The 23,161-nt window shown below is 46.8% G+C and overlaps 1 long non-coding RNA gene across 1 annotated transcript in view; it reads left to right on the forward strand.

Moving 5' to 3' along the window:
* The window catches only part of LOC119978882, a 40,987-nt gene extending 18,406 nt beyond the window's left edge, over nt 1-22,581 (forward strand). Inside the window, exons 2-4 of the long non-coding RNA XR_005463590.1 lie at nt 10,747-10,966; nt 19,755-19,847; nt 22,527-22,581. This is a non-coding gene — a long non-coding RNA (uncharacterized LOC119978882). The remainder of the gene's footprint in view (nt 1-10,746; nt 10,967-19,754; nt 19,848-22,526) is intronic.
* Nucleotides 22,582-23,161: the final 580 nt, after the last annotated feature.

Consider the following 23,161-nt stretch of genomic DNA (forward strand, 5'->3'; position numbering starts at 1 on the left):
TGGTGTGACATCATCAAGCAGTAATAAAGGGCTGCTTCTAGTGAACCTTCAGCACTGATGTGATCATTAATATAAATACAGAGACATACTTTCATTGCAGATGAAGTTTTCAAACTGAATTACTTCTGGCATCTTGATACTGGAGAAATGGGTTGCGTATCAATCAGAAGACCGTTCATTTATATACTGTTAGGCATTTTTGGGTCTTTTCCACTTAACCCCCCCCCCCATTAACAGAACATTGTGGAGACATTTTTCCCATTTATTCTGTCATGGGATCTGGGTGTCACTTGCTAGGCTAACATTTGTTGCCCATCTCTAATTGCTCTTGATTTGAGTGGCTTGTTTGGCCATTTCAGAGAGCAGTTAAGAGTCAACCACATTGCTACGGTGGCACGGTGGTGCAGTGGTTAGCACTTCTGCCTATGGCGCTGAGGACCCGGGTTCGATCCCGGCCCAGGGTCACTGTCCGTGTGGAGTTTGCACATTCTCCCTGTGTCTGCATGGGTTTCACCCCCACAACCCAAAAGATGTGCAGGTTAGGTGGATTGGCCACACTAAATTGCCCCTTAATTGGAAAAAAATAATTTGGTATTCTAAATATGTTTTTAAAAAACACATTGCTGTGGGTCTGGAGCCACATGTAGGCCAGACCGACTAAAGACGGCAGATTTCCTTCGCTAAGAACACATTTGTCAGTGATCGTTTTGTGGGCCTGGACTTTCAGGATGGAGAGTGTTTGTTTGGACGACTCCAATAGACTTCACGGGGTAGACCGGGGATGGTGGGGAGTGGGGAGGGTGGGCAGTGTAGGATCTCTTGGGTCCCAGAGAGGAGAGCGCCCAAAATCAGAAGGGGCCTTCAGATTGAGATGCACAACCGAAGACCTCCCGTCTCTCCGCCAGCCTCTCCACACATCCCAACACTCTCACTGTAACCTCCCCTCCCCCCCACCGCACCCATCCGAGATGGAGACTCATTCATTTTTCAGTTTCCCGAGTTGCCCTGACCTGTGCCCACCAGCCTAAAATTTGAGACTGGGCAGGAAACGGCCCATTGGTGTCCTGGAAGTGGCAACTTAAGGTCCTTAACAGCGAAAAAGGTGAGTTTCCCACCTGAGACCCTATCCACGTGCGCCTGAGCCTGGGCAGGCTGGAGGAACCCTGTCCATGTAATTCTATGCCCCCCACCGCTGTCTCGGAACCCACCTTGGGATGAACGTAACGTTCTGGCCATAGTCACCGTCACTAATTCTAGCTTTCAATTCCATATTTATTACTTGAATTCAAATTCCACCATCTGCTACATTGGGATTTGAACTCATGTCCCCAAAGTATTTGCCGGGACCTCTGGATTAACAGTAATTTTACAAGTATGCCACCATCTCCTCCACAGGGAAGATCCATTTGCTAAACAACAACAGCTTGCATTTATGCCTTAACAGTATGACGTGTGCCACTATTCACAATTGCAGTTTACCAGTGGCGTGAGCAGACAGTGGCTTGCCAATTGGAATGGCTGCCAAGGGGGTAGAGTTGTGGGGCAGTGTGTGATCAATGATCAGTGCATGAAGCATGGTGGCGCAGTGGTTGGCATTGCTGCCTCATGGCGCTGAGGTCCCAGATTTGATCCCGGCTCTGGGTCACTGTCCGTGTGGAATTTGCGCATTCCCCCGTGTTTGCGTGGGTTTTGCCCCCACAACCCAAAGATGTGCCCAGGGTAGGTGGATTGGCCATGCTAAATTGCCCCTTAATTGGAAAAATGAATTGGGTACTCTAAATAAAAAAATAATCAGTGCATGAAGCTGGGAGGGTCGGATAGGTAGGTGAGGAGTCAAAGTGTAAGTTCAGATCTTGGCTCACTACCCTTTCATTTCCTTTTTACATTTTATTTTCCAATTTAGGAGCAATTAAGCATGACCACTCTACCTAACCTGCATATCTTTGGGTTGTGGGGGTGAGACCCACGCAGACATGGGGAGAATGTGCAAACTGCACATGGAATGTGCAAACTGCACATGGACAGTGACCCACGGCTGGGATCAACCCTGGGTCCTCAGCGCCGTAGGCAGCAGTGCTAACGACTGCGCCATGTGTGTGGAAACTGTCCTCCGCAGGAAGAAGTGGAGGCCGAGGGCTAAAAATTTCCAGCTGTCCCTGGCGGGCCTATGGCGACCCTCTGCCTGGGGTTCCTCTGGCGGCAAAGGGTGCAAACAATGGGGAAAACCCATTGACAGTGGCGAGACCGGAAGATCCTGCTGCTACCAATGGTGGGCCACCTCCTCCATTGCAAAACAGGCCATGGTGTGGGTGGGGGTGCCGGGGGGGGGGGGGGGGGGGGGCAAAACAACCTGTCTTCTGTCTGTGAATTTTTTCAAGGTGAAGTTAGCCAGAGTTTTGTTAGGCAACGGAATCAAGGGTTATGTGGGAGGTGACAAGAAAGTGGAGCTGAGATCACTACCAGATCAACCAGGATATTATTGAATGGTGGAGCACGGCCGAAGGCACTGTTGCTATGTTCGTAAACATAACATTTCAGAATTTTAAATGTAAGTCACGATCAATGCAAATTGAGTCCCTGTGATCTGCTACACTAGTTTAAAAAGCATTGTGCGCAGGAAAGGTTCTGCGCAGGAAACTGGCTGTACCCCATTAGTCACCATTGCATGTTTTTGTTAATTGCGCCGTTGAGTAGATTCGTTTTTTTTGTTAGACTGAGGGACGCTAATAGGCATCCTTAAATACTTTTAATTTTAACTTACTAAAAACCTGAAAACTGCACAGCTACATAATTAAGAATTGGTTGTATATTTTTTTTTAAGGTAATTTTCAACAATTTAAAATTGGGGTTGCACACAGATGATGAACAAGATACTCTGTGTAAATTACTCTGTCTTTATGAGAAGCCCATTTGCATCGGCATTAGTAAAATTACACAAGGTTACCATGATTAAGTGCACCACCAGATATTTTTATTGCAAATATTTAAATGAAAATTCATGTTCAACAATGTTGCCCGATTGCCTGGATTCATAGAAGGTTTCACATTCAGTGATATTCGAATGAGTTTCATCTCAAAGAAAATAAAACATTCTTTAAAACTTTGAACTCCAATTACCGTAGAGTCACAGAGTTTTACAGCTCAGAAAGAGGCCCTTCAGCCCATTGTGTCTGTGCCAGCCAGCAAACACCAAACTATTATGACCTAATATAATTTTGAGTGCTGTTTGCTCTTGGATTAGGTGTTGTGACCAAAGTTGATCTCTCAGCCCGAGAAATTCCAGTTTTAAGTTGCTGGCAATAAAACATTGAAATATGAAGCAGTGAAAAGAATTGGTACCTAACCATTGAAAGGAGGCAGTAGCGTACATGTCAACCCTCCAGGATGAGCTTGGTATCTCCAGGGCCTGGATTTTAGGATCCCTCCTGACTCGCAGGATATTACAATCCTGCTGCACTGAATGGATATTTAAATGGCTTGCCACATCAAGCTGAAGGGGAGTTACGCTATGGAGAGGCCAAAACATCCTGGCCCAGGAATTGAAGGTGAGTCTCCAGGATGCTGCTGTATGCAATCCTGGAGCAATACCATAGGGCCATCAGAGTCCTCCAGTGCAATCGGCACTGCATCAAGTCTGCACCAACCCTCTGAAAGAGCACCATACCTAGGCTCATTCCTGCCATCACTCCACCTAACCTGAACATCTTTGGACACTAAGGAGCAATTTATCATGGACAATCCTCCCAACCTGCACACCTTTGGACTGTGGGAGGAAACCACAGCACCCGGAGGAAACCCACGCAGACGGGAAGAACGTGCAGACTCGACACAGGCAGTCCCCCACGGCTGGAATTGAACCCGGGTCCCTGGCGCTGTGAGGCGGCAGTGCTTTCTTAAAATAAATTTCAAGTACCCAATTCATTTTTTTTCCAATGAAGGGGCAATTTAGTATGAACAATCCACCTACCCTGTACATCTGTGGGTTGTGGGGGTGAGACCCACGCAGACACGGGGAGAATGTATAAACTCCACACGGACAGTGACCCGAGACCAGGATTCGAACCCAGGTCCTCAGGGCCATAGTTTCAGTGCTAACCACTGTGCCACCGTGCCGCCCCCAGGAATATTTTTAATCGCAGTTGGCAACCTTAATGTGATTCAGATCTCAAGGGGACAAGGCAGGAAAGTTCACACAATCATCGAGCATTTCACCATCAATAACAGAGAGGTGGAAAGCCAGTTTTGTAGATTTGGCAAGAGCTTTTCAATCTTTTTTTTTCAATAAATTTAGATTACCCAATTATTTTTTCCAATTAAGGGGCAATTTAGCGTGGCCAATCCACCTACCCTGCACATCTTTGGGTTGTGGGGGTGAAACCCACGCAGATACGGGGAGAATGTGCAAACTCCACACGGACAGTGACCCAGGGCTGGGATTTGAACCCAGGTCCTCAGCACCGTAGGCAGCAATACTAACCACTGCACCACCGTGCTGCCCCGAGATTTTCAATCTTAAAGCTCACAAAACCCTGAGCGTGCAGCAGCAGCAGTAACTGCAGTGAGCTGCCAGTGACCATTGCTGGCTGTGTGGTGCTGCAGGCACCATTGTGGTTGGTAGACTTACACAGGTCTTGTGTCAGAGCAGTTTGAAGGATCATATCCCTGCACTATAAAGCCTACATTATAACCAGGGCATTAATAAGGTATCCCAAATCTCTCGCCCTGAAAGCCCTGTCATTAATACTTGCTTGGCTTAATGAATACTTGCACGGAAGCCTCACCCTTATATTGCTACGTACAAGGAACTGCACTATTACAGGCCATTTGATCCAACTGGTCCATGATCCCGATGAACCTCCAGCCTTTTTCACCCCCCCCAATCAGTATTAATAATTATGTTTTACTTGTTCTTGTGAAGTGAATGTTGCCGGCAAGTTACTAAACTTCTCACAAACAAATTCATGATGAATTAGTTTTGTTTCTTAAATTCTCATGGAGGAATGGTCCTTAAAACTTTTTTATTAACCTCAATAATAAATATGTAGCCCTTTCATAAGATAATCAAACGTTCAGCTTGTCAACGGGATGGTCTGGACAGTGATATAAGTAGCCTGGCTGGTTTCTTGTAGATCAACTGCACAGGAACATCTATCCACCTATTAATAGCTAAGCCAAAGATAAATTAGATGAAATAAGGTCACTTAGACACAGATTGCTATGTGTTTGTAAATGGAGTCTTGTAATTTAAAGGGATGGATCAGCTTTTAGATGAACATATGATAAGATGGCTGCCCTCTCTCATTAAATAGACATCAGAAAGTGAATTTTTGCACGACTTATTTCATAAGAAAATAATTTTAATAACATTTTTTGATACATAGTAGTTTCCAGTGTTCTCTTTTTTGCCCACTTGTCTGTACTTCAATGGCTGCAAAGCTCCTTGGAATGTTCTGTGGTTGTGGAAGGTATTTTGAAATTTCTTTCTTTCACTCCCCTGAATCACGGTAGCACAGTGGGCAGCGTGGTAGCACAGTGGTTAGCATTGTTGCTTCACAGCTCCAGGGTCCCAAGTTCGATTCCCAGTTGGGTCACTGTCTGTGCGGACAGTTCCCCCCATGGCTGCATGGGTTTCCTCCGGGTGCTCTGGTTTCCTCCCACAAGTCCCAAAAGACATGCTGTTAGGTGAATTGGAAATTCTGAATTCTCCTTCTGTGTACATGAACAGGGGCCGGAATGTGGCGACTAGCGGCTTTGCACAGTAACTTCATTGCAGTGTTAATGTAAGCCTACTTGTGACAATAAAGTTTATTATGGGCAGCATGGTCGCACAGTGGTTAGCACTGTGGCTTCACAGCACCAGGTTCGATTCCCCGCTCGATCACAGTCTGTGTGGAATCTGTACGTTCTTCCAGTGTCTGTGTGGGTTTCCTCCGGGTCCTCCAGTTTCCTCTCAGTCCGAAGAGGTGCAGGTTTGGTGGCTTGGAGGGCGGCATGTGGCGCAGCGGTTAGCACTGGGACTGTGGCGTTGAGGACCTGGGTTCAAATCCTAACCCTGGGTCACTTTCTGTGTGGAGTTTACACATTCTCCCCATGTCTGCGTGGGTTTCACCCCCACAATCCAAAGATGTGCAGGTTAGGTGGATTGGCCATGCTAAATTGCCCCTTAATTGGAAAAAATATATACATAATTGGGTACTCTAAATTTATTTTAAAAAACAAAAAAAAGGTTAGGTGAATTGGACATGCTAAATTGCCCTTAGTGTCTAAAAAGGTTAGGAGGGGTTATGGGGGTAGGGTGACCCAGGTAGGGTGGAAGTGAGGGCTTGAGGTGGGTCGCTGCAGGCTCGATGGGCCAAATGGCCTCCTTCTGCACTCTATGTTCTATGAAAAATGAAATGGCTGACTCTTTCTTCAGAACCACCCGAGTTCATGTCCTGCTCCAGAACACAAAATCTAGACTGATAGTGCCGTACTGAGGGAGCCTTGCGCTCTTCTGGGTGCTGTCTTCCAGTTGAGATGTCATTGATTAAGCTGATGAGCTCTCCCTGCCCTTCTCCCATGTGGACATCACAATGGTAGGTGGAATCTCACGTTAATGTTGCACATGAGGTATCATACCTCAAGAGTGTACAGCACACCTACATCACTGCTCTGTCAGCCTACATGATACACTGACTCCAAAAAGAAAATGCTGGAAAATCTCAGCAGGTCCGGCAGCATCTGTACGAAGGGAAAAGAGCTAACGTTTCGAGTCCAGATGACCCTTTGTCAAAGCTTTGACAAAGAGTCATCTGGACTCGAAACATTAGCTCTTGTCTCTCCCTACAGATGCTGCCGGACCTGCTGAGATTTTCCAGCATTTTCCTTTTGGTTTCAGATTCCAGCATCCACAGTAATTTGCTTTTATGATACACTGAATTCCTAGTGCATAAAACAGTAATGTTCTGGCCTAAGGGTAAGAATGCTACCGCTGAACAATGCTAACGTGGGTGAGCAATAATCTACCTGCTCTTGGTAGCAGGACAGAATGAGAAAGGAGAAGAAGATATGCTTCTAAAAACTCTTTAAAAAGGTTGGAGGTTGGGGAGGTACGGTGGCGCAGTGATTAGCACTGCTGCCTATAGCACTGAGGGTTCGATCCCAGCCCTGGGTCACTGTCCGTGTGGTGTTTGCACATTCTCCTCATGTCTGCGTTGGTTTCACCCCCAAAACCCAAAGATGTGCAGGTTAGGTGGATTGGCCATGCTAAAATTGCCCCTTAATTGGAATAAATAATTAGCTACTCTGAATTTATTTCAAAAAAAGGTTGGAGGTCATAATTCATGCTTAAACATGAAATATCAGGCATATAGTCCTGGAAGGTCTAATATCTTGTCCAAATTGACTGTTGTCAGCTTCGGCAGTGGAGGAAGTACAATTGGCCTCAGTGCTGTTGGGTAGGGAGAAATCTGAGTCACGATCCTATTATAAACCTACTACTGTAGTGCATTGAGTGAGGGAATTGGATTCTTTTGATGTGCTCCCTGTGATGATATAACCCATCCATATTCAATATCCAGTCTCATACACGGAGAACGATCAGCTGGATGAGGTTGCTAGGATGCTGTAATCTTATCTCAGCGATGGTCACTCTATAAGCTGCTTGTAATTCTAGGAAGCACATTATCACTTTTGAGAAAGTACAGAGGTGAACACCAGGTATGATCTGGGCAGCGGGAATCTGTATGACACAGAATAAGAAGGCAGTCATTTCTGTTTCTAAATATGGGTGCTTTTCGATTATTGAGTGGAAGATTATAAATGGGTGTGTTGTTTTTGGTTCAAATGCCAGCAAATATCAATTAAAAAATAGGTTTGGAGTAAGAAGAGAAATCAAGTGAACATTGTCACACAAAAAGGTAAAAATTGTAGAAATTGTGCCATTGGTTTTTAAAGGGGAATTTTTTAGGTCAGTCACCCAGTATGAATGGGGTTGGAAACACTCCAAAATGGTGGAGACTGACTTCCTGCCCTGATCCCACTGACACTTTTGGCTGACACTATGGAGCTGATTTTCACTTGGGAATGGGCGCAAAAAAGGGATTCTGTATCCTGCCCAATTCACCTCGACCAATGATGCACTTCCAGTTTGAAAGGGGCCTAACCTTTGGTGTTAAACGGAAACAAGCCATAGGCCTCTTTTAAAAATTAGATGTCCCCTAGGGGTTCTATCAGTGCTCCTGCATCGGATCCTCATAACCTTTAACACTAACCCAACCTTACTCCACAGAAGTGAAGCCCCTACTTGCATATCCTTTGCCAGATACAAAGCCGCATATTGTCTGCCTCCAGTTAGCCATCTGTATGAGGCTCCAACCTCAAATTGGATTGGGGCCTTCCTTCAGGACACCCAATCATTCAGAGCTGGATACGCTGTCCATAGAATCCCTATAGTGCAGAAGGAGGCCATTTGGCCCATCGAGTCCGCACCAACCTTCTGAAAGAGCACCCCATCTAGACTCACCCCTGCCCCCCCCCCCCCCCCCCCCCCCCCCCTGCCCTATCCCCTTAACCCCACCTAACATACACATCTTTGGACATTAAGAATAATTTTTTTAGCTTGGCCAATTCACCTGACCCCCACATCTTTGAAGTGTGGGAGGAAAGCGGAGCACTCAGAGGAAACCCAGGCAGGCATGGGGAGATTCCACAGTCACCCAAGGCTGGAATTGAACTCAGGTCCCTGGTGCTGTAAGGCAGCAGTGCTAACCACTGTGTCACAGTGTGGCCTATGGAGGAATGTATCCCTAAAAATGGGTTCCAGACATAGCTAGATTTGTGCAGGTGAAAATGACTGAGGGGTGTGATAAGATGTGCGATGAGGGATCAATGAAAGAATGAAAAATGAAATGAAAAATGAAAATCGCTTATTGTCACAAGTAGGCTTCAATGAAGTTACTGTGAAAAGCCCCTAGTCACCACATTCCGGGACCTGTTCAGGGAGGCCGGTACGGGAATTGAACCGTGCTGCTGGCCTGCCTTGGCCTTCTTTCAAAGCCAGCGATTTAGCCCAGTATGGTGGGATTTGCTGCAGTTAGAAGTCTTTTCATGCTCCAATCATCGTGCACACTCAAAATGGATGAAAACTGCTTAGCGGCATTATGACATGTTTATAATAAAGTAAGAAGCGTAAAACCGCTCGCATTGAAACTTCACAGCCCTTTCACTAATGGAGGCATGCACGGAACACTCCAGAAGGGTTCTAAAACTCTGAATCAGAAACTTGAGCCCTAAATCTAGGCTATCACCTCATCAGAGGAGAGGCCTGTCCTTTGGATAAACGGAGTGCTGCTGACAAATTCAGGAGAACGTCATTGATCTCAGGACCCATTTATGGAGAAGAGCATGGAACTCTCCCAGTTCCTGCCAACATTCCTCCCTCAACCAACACCATCAAATCAAATTAACCAACCAACCATTCATCTCACTGCTCATGTAGTTCATTGACTGCAAAGCACTTTCTAACGCTGTAATGGGTGCTATATAAATAAACTGCTTACCTCTGTTCTGCCATTAACACATTCTGATCTGTTAATGTGCCACTATCAACACCCTTCTTACTATCACCACCATTTACATTCCCTTTGTCTTTTTGTCCATGATATCTTTGTCAATCTCCTCCTATCGCTGGCCCTCTATCCAGCCCCACTGCTCCACGCCTCCCCCTCCCCCCCCCCCCCCCCTCAGCAGATCTGACAGCATCTGTGGAGAGAGAAGAGAGCTAACGTTTCGAGTCTGGATGACTCTTTGTCAAAGTTTGACAGTCATCCAGACGCGAAACATTAGTTCCCTTCTCTTTCCACAGATGCTGTCAGATCTGCTGAGATTGTCCAGCATTTTCAGTTTTTGGTTCAGATTCCAGCATCTGCAAGTACTTTGCTTTTATTTTTTAAAAATGGGGGTCTACTTGCATGAGTTATTGTCAGCAGTTCATTTAAGAGGTTTTTCATTCTAGTAATGGGTTTCTGCATGCATCAGATTGGAAAGAAACATACTTTTTTTTGCATAAATTTAGAGTGCCCAATTATTTTTTCCAATTAAGAGGCAATCCACCTACCCTGCACATCTTTGGGTTGTGGGGGTGTAACCCACGCAGACACGGGGAGAATGTGCAAACTCCACGCAGACAGTGATCTGGGGCTGGGATTGAACCCGGCATCGTAGGCAGCAGGGCTAACCACCGTGCCGCCCCAGGAAAGGGGCATACTTACAGCGTAGAATTTACCTTCCAGACGGATGAACACATTGTGCCGCAGCTTGTTTGGCACTAGATATCAGGGGCCATAGAAATACAGATAGAAGATGAAAAGAGTGTCCAATTTCTTTGACAAAGCGTCACCTGGACTCGAAACATTAGCACTTTTCTCTCCTTACATATGCTGCCAGACTTGCTGAGATTTTCCAGCATTTTCTCTTTTTGGTTTTAGATTCCAGCATCCGCAATAATTTGCTTTTATACAATTTATTCTAGTGCACACCTCAAGGACAGTTTTATGTTTAGAATAATCCAATGACCCAAGCATTAATTGCTGTAGCAAGTACATGCAAAACTCATAATTTGATATGTGTTGTTCATTTTGCCATGTTATTTTTTTAATGATATAATTTTTGTTCCTTGTTGAGTATTTTGCGAATTAAATGTGTCCACGTTTGATGGGAATCGCATTAACGTTGTTTTTGTTTTGTTTATTGTTGACATAATCACAGGGCTGCTGCAATCCAAGGATTGTTCGGTTTAACAATGGGTGCCCTGTGATAAACGCTGACACTTATCACCCAATCGTGGCGAAGCTGACTCGAACCACACGATCATAACCACATAGCAACCGACATCGCCATTCCCGTTGAGACTCCCCAAGCGCACCAAAGCTACATTGGCAGCACATGGGGAATGAAGCAAGCTTTTCAATACTGTTTTCCCACATGAGTATTTACATGATCATTACCAGGTTTTGTGTGGGGGTGGGGGGGAGGAATTGGTGAGTTGGGGGAGTAACTGGATGCTCTGACGAGTAACTGCCTATTTCCCGCTGGCAGCACAAGAGTGTTGTGTGGTTATTGTTTGTTGAGATGAGTACTTGGAAAAAAAACCACTGCGAATTGTTGAACGTAATAGATTAGCACCATGGCGATCAAAGTTGTCTTTAACAGCAACAGTTTTCACAAATAAGTGCCCCCCCCTTCCCCACCCCAAAGCTCCAAACGGGCTTCTGGATAGGGACTGAGGTTTTTTAATAAGTACAATGCTGTTTATTGTCGAGCACATTCCCGACAAAACAGAAGTTATCGCTTAATGAACCATCGCACAATTACTCATCTCTTCTGGGAACATGACATCATAACAGCATGTGTGGGAGCAAATACATACACAATTGCAGAATGTGTGAGTGCTGTGTTTTTAATAAGGGGAGGCATGTCTGATTGTTCCTCGTTGCCACTGCAATGTCACAGGTTTTCAAAGGGTCAAGTAAAGATGAAATGGTTGGTTGAACATGTAGTCCTCTCCTTCCGTGAGTTTTAATCAAGCTTACAACCAAAATCTGACCAGCAACAGGCCAGTTGAGAAAAAGAATAGCTTCTTTGTGACACATACTTCCAATGAGGTGATCAGCTCTCATCCAAATGGGGAATTGTCTTCAATGCTTTGCTATTAGAACATAGAACATACAGTGCAGAAGGAGGCCATTCGGCCCACCAAGTCTGCACCAACCCACTTAAGCCCTCACTTCCACCCCAACCCCGTAACCCAATAACCCCTCCTAACCTTTTTGGACACGAAGGGTCATTTAGCATGGCCAATCCACCTAACCTGCACTTCTTTGGACTGTGGGAGCAAATCCACGCAGGCACGGGGAGAACGTGCAGACTCCGCACAGACAGTGACCCAAGCTGGGAATCGAATCTGGGACCTGGCGCTGTGAGGCCACAGTGCTATCCACTTGTGCTGCCCATTAGCAGACATCTGCCCACCTACAACATAATAGAGACACTGGCATCATCAATTCATTGACCCGTATACCATCTCTGAGCAACCTCGGTATAATGGGCATTAATTGGGTTATATTGTTTTCGATTCAGGTTGGCTTGCCCCAGGTATAACAGCACAGTATCTAAGCAGCTTTGAGGGGAAACTACTTCTCCCAAAGGGTTGTAAATATGTGGAATTCGCTGCCCCAGAGTGTGATGGATCTTGGGACAAGTGAGCAAATTTAAGAGGGAGTTAGACAGATTTGTAATTGGTAACGGGTTGAAGGGTTATGGAGATTGGGCAGGATGGTGGAGTTGAGCCCAGGATGGGATCAGCCATGATCACATTGAAGGTGTTTTGGCTCGGGAGGCTAAATTGCCTACTCCCGCTTCTAGGTCATGTATTCGAGGGAGGAGATGGTCTGGCTGATTTCGCAATCCAGCTCTTGGTCTGTTGCATTGTCGGTAACAGATGAGGAACATATCAGCCACAATAGAAGGGTGGAGCAGATTTGATGGGCCGAATGGTCTAAATATGAACTAAACACAGATAGCAGACCCCTCATTCCTTGCCTTAAATAAAACTATTTACTATTCTGGCAATCCAATAAAAAAAAAATCATTCCTAGGATTTGACTGTTGCCAGCAAGGCTGGAATTTAATGTCCATCACATGTTGCCCTTGAAAAGTTGGGTCTTCTTCATGAACTGTTGCAATCTGTGCCATGGACGGTGCTGTTAAGCAGGGAGCTAACAGTGACAATGGAGGAATGGCAACGCAATGGTCAAAATTGGGAGTGGGAGTCATTTGGAGGGGCATGTAAAGAATGGGCTGTTCCCTCGCAGCCTTGTCATAGGTAATACAGGTTGCGGGTTTGGGAGATGCTGTCTTGCTTTGTTGATTAGGTGGCTGGTAGAGTGATTTGTCATGATTTTACCAGGTAGTCATTGACAGACTAGGTGGGGATATGCAGTCCAATAATTCATTACAGCCAGCTGTTTAACCCAGTGTGTTAAACCAGCCCCTATATGGAAATGGTTAATGAAAAAGAACCCTGAACATTTCCGACACCCAAAAGAAATAATCACAGATGGGACGATGCTGTTCCTAAATTATCATTACTTGAGATTGGGCAGCACGGTAGAGCAGTGGTTAGCACTGCTGCCTCACGGCACCGAGGTCCCAGGTTCAATCCCGGCTCTGTGTCACTGACCGTGTGGAGTTTGTACATTCACCCCGTGTTTGCTAGGGTTTCGCCTCCACAACCCAAAGATGTGCAGAATAGATGGATTGGCCACGTTAAATTGCCCCTTAATTGGAAAAATGAATTGGGTACTCTAAATTTATTTTAAAAAACATTACTTGGGAAGCTCCAATCAACGGTGCTTCTGGAAGACAAAAAAAAACGTCTTGAGGTTTAGCTCAAATCGTTTAACAAAAGATGAAAACACAAGGGGAAAGAACGGATGACTTATTTGCTTACGAGGCATTTGAATGAGATCCATTGAGAAGCTCCTGTCTGATAAGCACTTTCCCCTTCCCCCGCCTCCTCAAATTAAAAGTGCAAAGGGATCTTTGGCACTGAAGCTGTGCCAACAAGAACAAGCATGAGCTCCACTTTTCTGAGGAACCACCACTTCAACATTCTGCCAGTTCAATAGAAACCGGAGCACAGTGGCTTGATCATTACTGAGGGGAAATAAGACGCAAGCCCAAGGTTTCAGGAAGTCCTTTATTTACACCTCAGAATGTGTAGTGTTTGACAAAGACTCGTACTATCCTCTTTCAATGGTTCAAATCTCTCCAGTGTCTTATTGGAACAGAAGATTCTGTTAAAAAACAAGGAGGTTAAAGAAACAATTACAGCCATTCATTCTCCTTCATCTTTGAAAACCCCAGCCATGACGCAGAGAGTTCTATAGAAAATACTCGAATCCTGACCCCATTGTTGCTTCCCATCAGTGTAAAACACTGCTCTACAAGCTTGATTTCTATTGGGAGCAAGGAAACTGGCCAATACTGTTGTTAAATCCAAGGTTGACAATTCAATCTTACATATTATTCAGAAGGCCAGATCAAATCGACTTCACACGGAGGAGTTTAAAAGTGGCTTTCTCACACTGTGAAACCTGTTGATTGTTGATTGACTGACTGGGTCTCTAACTGCATCACCAGGAATACTGCCAATGTTGAAAAGTTGCTGAATTTAATACGGTGTATTGTGGATTCGAGTTTGGAGGCTGTGCAGTTGCAACTATGTTGTGAATGGTCTAAGCAAAGAATTAACTTGATTGTAGCAGGAATGGTATGAAGAGTTTCTTGGAGATTAATTTTACAGCCCGAGGGGAGTGCCATGATGGGGAACGGAGAGGGAGGGTGCCCCTTGGAAGCAGCGTGGTGCCTGTTTCCTGCCCACCACCACTTGCCTACAGGCATTTTAACCAAAAGGGGTAGGTGTCGAGTGGCCCGCTTGCCATGGGCTAATTGAGGCCCTTCCATGGCCAATTAAATGGCATCCCACTGCCTCTGCCATTTTTTGCCACTGCAGGGGAGGCCCACACCAAGGGTCCATCTGCCCAGTAATACCTGGTGGTCTGGTAGCTGGGCTGGAATGGGGGTGCCCCTAAATTGTGCTTATCAGAAGACTCCCCCAATGCCCCCCTCCCCCAAGCCCCATTCCGCCCCTGTCCACCTTGCTAGGGTCTTTCACTTTAAGCCAGTTATGAGGCCAACAGTTGGTAAATGGCTAAACACAGGTGAGCCCCTCTCCACCACCCTGCACCTCCCCCCCCCCCCCCCCCCATACACACACACACACATAAAATTCAGCCCTTAATCTGAATGATTTTCTTGATCACTATTGAGGGATTCCTGCTGGAAGTATGGCTATCAGGGATCAGACTCTGTTGGGATATCATGCTATCGGATGACAGTGTACAAGGTACTGAAAGGACAATGATAGCGATGCCGTACACTCAGTCTATTGGGCTCTTCCCTAGTGCAGATTCTAACCCATATCTCACTGAGGACATTCTTGAGCCGCTTACTGGAAAAGAGTAGCTGAGATACTTTTCCATTGCCTTCTTCATAGTTTTTAATCTTTCACATTTAGGGAACATGGCTGAAACTAAGTTTAAAGAGACCAATCTATCCTTTACGTGGAGCATGTCTACTTGCGGAGTCAACTGTGTAGCATTGTTGGGGCAAACCAAGCTATCTCACAGTGCCAGGGACCCGGGTTCAATTCCGACTTGGGTGGCTTTGCAAAGTTTGTACATTCTCCCCGTGTCTGCAAGGATTTCCTTTGGGGCTCCAGTTTCCTCCCGCAGTCCAAAGATGTGCAGTTTAGGTGGATTGGCGAAGCTAAATTACCCGCTATGGTGAGGAGACATGGTGAGGGATAGGGCGAAGGTAGGCAGGCCTTTCAAAGGGTTGGTACAGACTCAATGGGCCAAATGGTCTCTTTCTGTTCTGTAGGGATTCTACGATTCAATGAAGTTTAATTGTCCCAAAGCCACTTCGATAAACTTCCAAGAGAAGGCAAATAAGTTAGGATACGTGGGTGAGGGGGTAGGGTGGCAGCTAAGTGGGTGAGGGGATAATCGGGGGTGGGGGAGTTTAGTCAGGGGTGGGAATGGATTGATGAGGGTGGAGAGATTAATCTATCCAGGATGGAAGTCGGTAAGTCAGGGGTGCGGGTGATTGTCTGGGGGTCCAAGAGGGAGTCAGGGGGGGTCACTAGTATAGTTACCCAAGAGTTTGAACAGGTTTCACTCCTAACATTCCCTGGCTAATTATTCTGCTAAAATAACTGGGAACCCTCCAGTCTCCAACTTTACATCAGAGTTTCAGAGAATTCAAAGTCTTCCAGATGCAGGGGAGTTGCCCATTGGAGGTTAAAACTTCACGGGCAATTTCCATGTAGTCAGTTGTGAGGGTTCCCCAATGCATCTTCCAGGGGCCCTCCCGGACATGGCCATCTGGAGACCAAATGATCTCGGCAGTATCTGGGCCAGAGTACACCATCGGATGTCAGACCAGTATTTGGGGACAATGTACTAGTTCCAGCAATAGTCAGGAGTGATTTGCTCGGAGGGCAGCATGGTGGCGCAGTGGTTAGCATGGTTGCCTTACGGCGTCGAGGTCCCAGGTTCGATCCCGGCTCTGGGTCACTGTCCGTGTGGAGTTTGCACATTCTCCCCATGTTTGCGTGGGTTTCGCCCCCACAACCCAAAGATGTGCAGGGTAGGTGGATTGAACATGCTAAATTGCCCCTTAAGTTGGAAAAAATGAATTGGGTACTCTAAATTTATTTTTTTTAAAAGGAGTGATTTGCTCAGAGTTTAAATTAAAGATTCCAAGAGGGCTTGGCACTGTAGATGCTGAGAGGATGCTTCCCCCTTATGGGGGAGTCAACAACTCGGGGGCACAGTCTCAAAATAAGGTGCCTACCATTTAAGATGAAGATCTGCACGTCCTCCCCGTGTGTGCGTGGGTTTCCTCCGGGTGCTCCGGTTTCCTCCCACAGTCCAAAGATGTGCGGGTTAGGTGGATTGGCCATGCTAAATTGCCCGTAGTGTCCTAAGAAGTAGGGTTAAGGGGGAGTTATTGGGTTACAGGTATAGGGTGGATACGTGAGTTTGAGTAGGGTGATCATTGCTCGGCACAACATCGAGGGCCGAAGGGCCTGTTCTGTGCTGTACTGTTCTAAATTCTAAATGAGGAGGAATTTCTTCTCTCACAGAGTCTTCTCCCATGGAATTCACTTCCCCAGAGAGCAGTGGAGGCTCGTTCATTGGGCATGTAGATAGCTGAGATAGCTGAGGTAGATAATTGATCAACAAGGGGGAGAGGGAACAGAGACGACAGTGGAATCGAGGCCGTTTGGTCAGATCAGCCATGGTGCTACTGAATAGTGGAGCACATTGGGCCAAATGGCCTGAGCATGCTCCTTTTCTAATGTTCATTTGGTTTTAATTTCCTGAGAGCTGCTCCATTCCCGTGGCTGTAACTTAGTTACGCACTTAGTTAGGACTGGGTTATGTCTTCCCTGCATATAGGTTAGGTACTGGCCGGCAGTTTAGTCATTCACTAAACTTGGGGGGGCGGGATTCTCCAATCCCGCGACAGAGTGTCCACGCTGTCGTAAACTCCGTCGCGTTTTATGACGGTGTGAACGGGCCGCTCTCACATCTAATTCTGGCCCCTCAAGCGGGCCAGCACGGCGCTGAAGTGGTTCGCGCTGCTCCAGCTGCAGATCCCGGCACGAACTAGGTACCGCGGGATCTGCGCATGCGCAGTTGCGCCGGCACCAATGGGGACATGTGCAGTGGCGCCGGCGCCAATGCGCGCATGCGCAGTGGCCTCCTTCAACACGCCGGCTCTGATGCAAATGGCGCAGGGCTACAGGTGCCAGCACGTAGGAAAGGAGGTCCCCAGACACAGAGGCCGGCCCGCCAATCGGTGGGTCCCGATCGCAGGCCAGGCCACGTAGAGCGGCCCGCGACCAGTGCCGCGCCAATGGCGCCGATTCTCCACACTGCCTGAGCCCATCATTGTGCAAGAAGGAAAAGCTGGAAACCTGAAATTGAAAGTCAATGCAGGAAATACCAGCAAGTCATTCTTTTTGGGAGTGGAACTCGTTCTCAGTTAGAAAATGATAGGAAAGCAAATCCAAACTTTTCTATTTATACATACTGGGCCCCTTTCAGTGGACTTAAAGCCAACGATGCATTTGGCAGGATGTATCTCGGCAGCTGCAGCACCGACATTCACACTGCTGTTCACCGGCACTTTGCCGGTTTTTGGGCCAGAGGGAGTTTCTCCCAACCGAGGCCAAACCGAGTTTAATCGATTTCCTGCAGGCAAGCTGAGCCCACCAGCAGGAATCCCTCCTGGCAGATTGGGACCCCATTTAGGACGCCAACCTCGATTTCTACACGCCCCTCCTTTCAGACTCCCCGCCTCCCCCTCCTCAGTTTCTCCCCCCCCCCCCCCCCCCCCCCCCAGTTTCTCCCCCTCATGTCCAACACTTGGCAGTGCCAACATGACACCTGGGCATTGTGGCACTGCCCCTGGAACTGGTGCCCGGTTCCGGGGGAGTGCCAGCGTACTACCCTGTCCTGTTCCTGACCACCCAAGGACCTTTAATGGCCTGCAAGACCCCCTGAGCTGCTGACACACCTGGTCCACGTTTGCCGAAATCAGTACTAAATGGTGCCCTGTCGAAGTCTCCGAGGCACTGGGTGAAAGTGGGGTCCGGGTACTTAAATGACCTAATGGCTCATTTAAATATGCAGATCTGGATCTTGCCCTCTGAGGGAGAGATCTAGATCGTGCCAGACGGAGTGTGTCGGGTGACTCATGAGCCCATTTTGGGGCTCTCGCAGGATTCACCCATTGCACTTGGCTCCTCGCCAGGCACAATGCAGTGGCTGAATTGCATCCATTGCCTATTTCCAATATTTTCCCACTTTTACTTCCTCTTTTTAAATATTTTTCTAATTAAGGGGCAATTTAGCATGGCCAATCCACCGACCCTGCATATCTTTGGGTTGTGGGGGAGAAACCCACGCAGACATGGGGAGAATGTGCAAACGCCACACGGGCAGTGACCCAGAGCCGGGATCGAACCTGGGACCCCGTCATAGTGGCACTTTTACATCCTCAGCCATCAGTTGTCCAAAGCCTGACTGATATATGAATCATTTTTGAACAGATAACCTTTTGATAGCAATGCGAGTGAACCTGACTCTGTGAATTCTGGATGACCCTCCCGCTGTACGTGTATCAGATGACAACACCAGTCTGTTCACCTGCTGCCAATTGATGGTCAAATCCCTTGAACATCCATATTAAAAGGTGTTTATCGGACTAATTACCTTAAAATAAGGCTGACGTCAAAGCATTTGTCCTTCATTTGTCAAATGGTTCTTGGGATAAATATGTTAATCCCTCCTTCTAAATCTGTCCAGAATTTAATGGCCAAGCAGGCAATGAGAACCAATATATTTTTGTTGATTGTAACCGAATACATGCAGCACAGTCCTGCTCACTTATGCTAACATCGTGCTAATTTTGTCCACAGAAGCAGTTTGGTGAAATATAAAAATAATATCCCTTACATTTCTGAACATTGAGGGAAGCCACAAAAGTATATTAGGGAGAATGGAATTGAAGTTTCGGTTGATAGGGTGAGGTGACTTAAGGTGTGAGGAGGCTCATGCAGAACAGAAACACTGGCAGAGAATAGTTGGGCTGAACGGACCATTTTGGTTCTGTAACTCAGATGCTATTCTACTTCCCTGAACTTTGCTCAAGAAGAATTAGTCAATTAGTGGCACGGCGGCACAGTGGTTAGCTGTTGCCTCACAGTGGCAGGAACCCGGGTTCAATTCTGGCCTTGGGTGACTATCTGTGTGGAGTTTGCACATTCTCCACATGTCTGTGTGGGTTTCTTCCGGGTGCTCCAGTTTCTTCCATCAGTCCAAAGCTGTACAGGTTAGGTGGATTGTCCCTTAGTGTTCAAAGTTGTGGCGATAGGGCGGGGGAGTGGCCCTAGGTAGAGTGCTCTTTTGGAGGGCTGGTGCAGACCCGATGGGCTGAATGACCTCCTTCTGCACTGCAGGGATTCGATTTTAAAAAGTGCCCTTTGGTCTTTCTCGATTGATGTTTGTAGCTTGTCAGTTGCTTCTTCCATTTCTTCTGAATGTCCCAATCGAGGAATAAATGCTTTTAATCCTTCACAGGTACTAGCAAGTTGCACATCACAAAGCGAATCAGCATCAGACCCTTCATCATCAAGTCCAGCTTCCCTGGCTCCCTGACCCTTCTTGACCGAGGTGACTATATCCACATTTGTCCTGGAGTGATCATTTGCTCTCACATTAAACTGCAAGTGTTATGAACCCTACTTTTTTTGCAAGCCATGCATCATACAGAATCCAATCATCAAAACCTCCTTCAGCATTGCCAGCTGTCAATCTATGGAGCTCATCGCTCATGTGGGTCGTAGGGAGAGAAAAAAGGTGCAAAGTACAAATTCCAAATTGTGGCTTGCTGTACCAATTATCTCAGTAGGTCTGACATTTTTGGTGCAAATCAAATCACCAAGGAAACTAAATCAAACAAACTCAGGAACAAATTAAAGGGACAACCCCTTAAAGGGACCCTGCCTTAAACACAGACAAATCACAAATTTAAACTTAAAACATCAAACTAAAACGAGATTAAGAGCGCCAATAAGGCACTCCAATCCCTGTGGTGCCCGCCTGGCATTGAAGGCCTCAATGGTGCCGGTGGACTCCGTGTGCTCCATCTGCAGGGATACCCAGCCATAAATGTAGCCACAGTAGAGCGGCAGACAGTCGGGTCAGAGGTCACCCACTGCCTCAATCTGTTTATGACGAGTTTGGCCAGGCCCAGGAGCAGGTTCATGAGGAAGTCATCCTCCTTCCCCGCTCCTCTCCGCACCAGGTGCCCATAGATCAGGAGCATGGGGCTGAAGTGCAAACAAAACTGTAAACTGAAAATGGGGGTGGAGCCTGAAGCAACCTGTATAAGCATGGTTCAACATGGTAGCGCACTAGTTAGCACGGTTGCCTCACAGCTCCAGGATCCTAGGTTCGATTCCCAGCTTGGGTCACTGTCTGTGTGGAGTCTGCACATTTTCTTCTGTCTGTGTGGATTTCCTCCGGGTGCTCCGGTTTCCTCCCACAGTCCAAGATGTGCAGGTTAGGTGGATTGGACATGCTAAATTGCCCTTTGCGTCCAAAAATGGTTAAGTGGGGTTACTGGGATAGGCTGGAAGCGTGGGCTTAATAGGGGTGCTCTTTCTAAGGGCCGGTGCAGACTCAATGGGCCGAATGGCCTCCTTCTGCACTGTAAATTCTGTGACTATGACTATGTACATGACTATGGTCCACGGTAATATTTTATGAGCGAAATGTTTTCAGTAGTGGTGTGTACAATTTTAAATTACCTCGTTCAAGTGGCGGGATTAAGGCTGTAGTATCTGGAAAAAGAAGAAAACAGCTTAATGGCTCCTATAACTGTTAGCCCAGCAATTATTTTAAAAAAAAAAAATTTTTTTAGAGTACCCAATTAAGGGGCAATTTAGTGTGATCAATCCACCTACCATGCACATCTTTTGGGTTGAAACCCACACAAACACGGGGAGAATTTGCAAACTCCTCACAGTGACCCAGGGTCGGGATGGAATCTGGGACCTCAGCACCGTGAAGCTGTACTGCTAACCCACTGCGCCGCCATACTGCCCTTACGCAGCAGTTATTGATGGTTAACTGTATTCTCTGGCCAAGCTTGTTAGTGCTAGCCACTGCGCCACCATGCTGAGGTGGAGTCCATAGTCGCCAGTGTGAACCTGTGGTTGTTGCAGATGGGAGCCTTGCTGGACATTTCGGTTAACCCGAAATGCTGCTGCAGTTGGTTTCACGACCGGAGTGTTGCTAACACCAGTGGGCTGGTTGAATATTTATTAGGTGGGGATTGGAGCGCCTCCGTGGCTAGGACCCGGAGGGAGGTCCCGCTGCAGGAGTCCTCCTCCATAAGCACCCACGCAGCCTCTGGCTCCAAATCCACCCCTTTACCCTCTCCGCGGCTGCTGCCTAGTGATAATATTTGGTAGGGCTAAGCCCCACATGGATCATGTCCTCTGCAGTACTCTCTTTGGGATCCTTGTGTTCTGCCCTCCCCGCACAAATGTCATAATCAGTTTGCCCAGTGAATTGAAAAAGGCCTTGTGGATGCAGATCGGGATGAAGAGTATCTTTTAAAAGAGAATTGGAAAAAGACAATTTGCAGGCCGGTGAGGAAAGAACAGGGAGTGGGACTAATTAGATAGTGCTTTCAAAGAGCTGGCATTGGTGAAATGGGCCAAATGGCCTCCTTTTACGCTTATGGTACGATGTTGGGAAGATGTTCAACAATATTGATTGTGGGAAGTTCTTATTCATGTGTTTCATCTGGTGAATACCCCTCAAAGTCACACTTCATCCTGACTTTGGCATGGTCACTGAGTCAATATCCTGGAACTCACTCCTTAACAGTACTCTGGGTGTACCTCCATCAGGCAGACGGCAGAGATTCAAGAAAGCTGCTCACCATCACCTTCCCAAGGTGATAACAAACATGGGCCTTGCACCAGTACGCTAGGTGTTGTGCGTCATGGAGAATGTTTAGTAGACTTGCTTTTTGGATTTCAAATCTCGATGGGTTGATGGTGTGATATTTATTCTTGAGCATTCTCAAGGCAAGTTTATAATTAATTCCACTCCCAGTATCCAATGATGGGCATATCCAACATGACTAATTTAAGAGCTTGATAAGCAGAGTCACCCTCTCTGAGGTATCTCAAATGAAGATGTGGATCTGTGATAATAATTAAGTGACAATAAAATAATAACACTGTTAAGGACTTAAAAATGTTGCCAGCTTAAGCATGTCAATGTATCCATTCATAGTGACATACAAAGTAAATATTTGCTATTTTTTTTACATAGAATTTACAGTGCAGAAGGAGGCCATCCGGCCCATCGAGTCTGCACCGGCTCTTGGAAAGAGCATCCTACCCAAGGTCAACACCTCCACCCTATTCCCATAACCCAGTACCCCACCCAACACTAAGGGCAATTTTGGACACTAAGGGTAATTTATCATGGCCAATCCACCTAACCCGCACATCTTTGGACTGTGGGAGGAAACCGGAGCACCCGGAGGAAACCCACGCACACACGGGGAGGATGTGCAGACTCCACACAGACATTGACCCAAGCCGGAATCGAACTTGGGACCCTGGAGCTGTGAAGCGATTGTGCTATCCACAATGCTACCGTGCTGCCAAATAAGGGGCAAATAAAGAATTTGGACTTCACTTTCTTGTCACTAGGTTGACATGAGCTGGTTTGAGATGAACGGGTAGAGCTGAATTTCTTCATTATGCTGTCTTTTTAAAATTAATTCTCAGGACGTGAGCACTATCCAGCATCCTGATTGGAGTCTGTGCATGATTGCAGGTTGGGAGAGGAGAGGATTGGTTGAAAGTGTCCCATGAGCAGCCTGCCCACATTCACTGCCTTGGCTCATACTGAAAGAATGGTCGTTTAATTAAGGTCCAGAATGGCTGCTCTCACTTAGG

The sequence above is a fragment of the Scyliorhinus canicula genome, chromosome 15 (assembly GCF_902713615.1).
Source record: "Scyliorhinus canicula chromosome 15, sScyCan1.1, whole genome shotgun sequence".
NCBI classification, from domain to species: domain Eukaryota; kingdom Metazoa; phylum Chordata; class Chondrichthyes; order Carcharhiniformes; family Scyliorhinidae; genus Scyliorhinus; species Scyliorhinus canicula.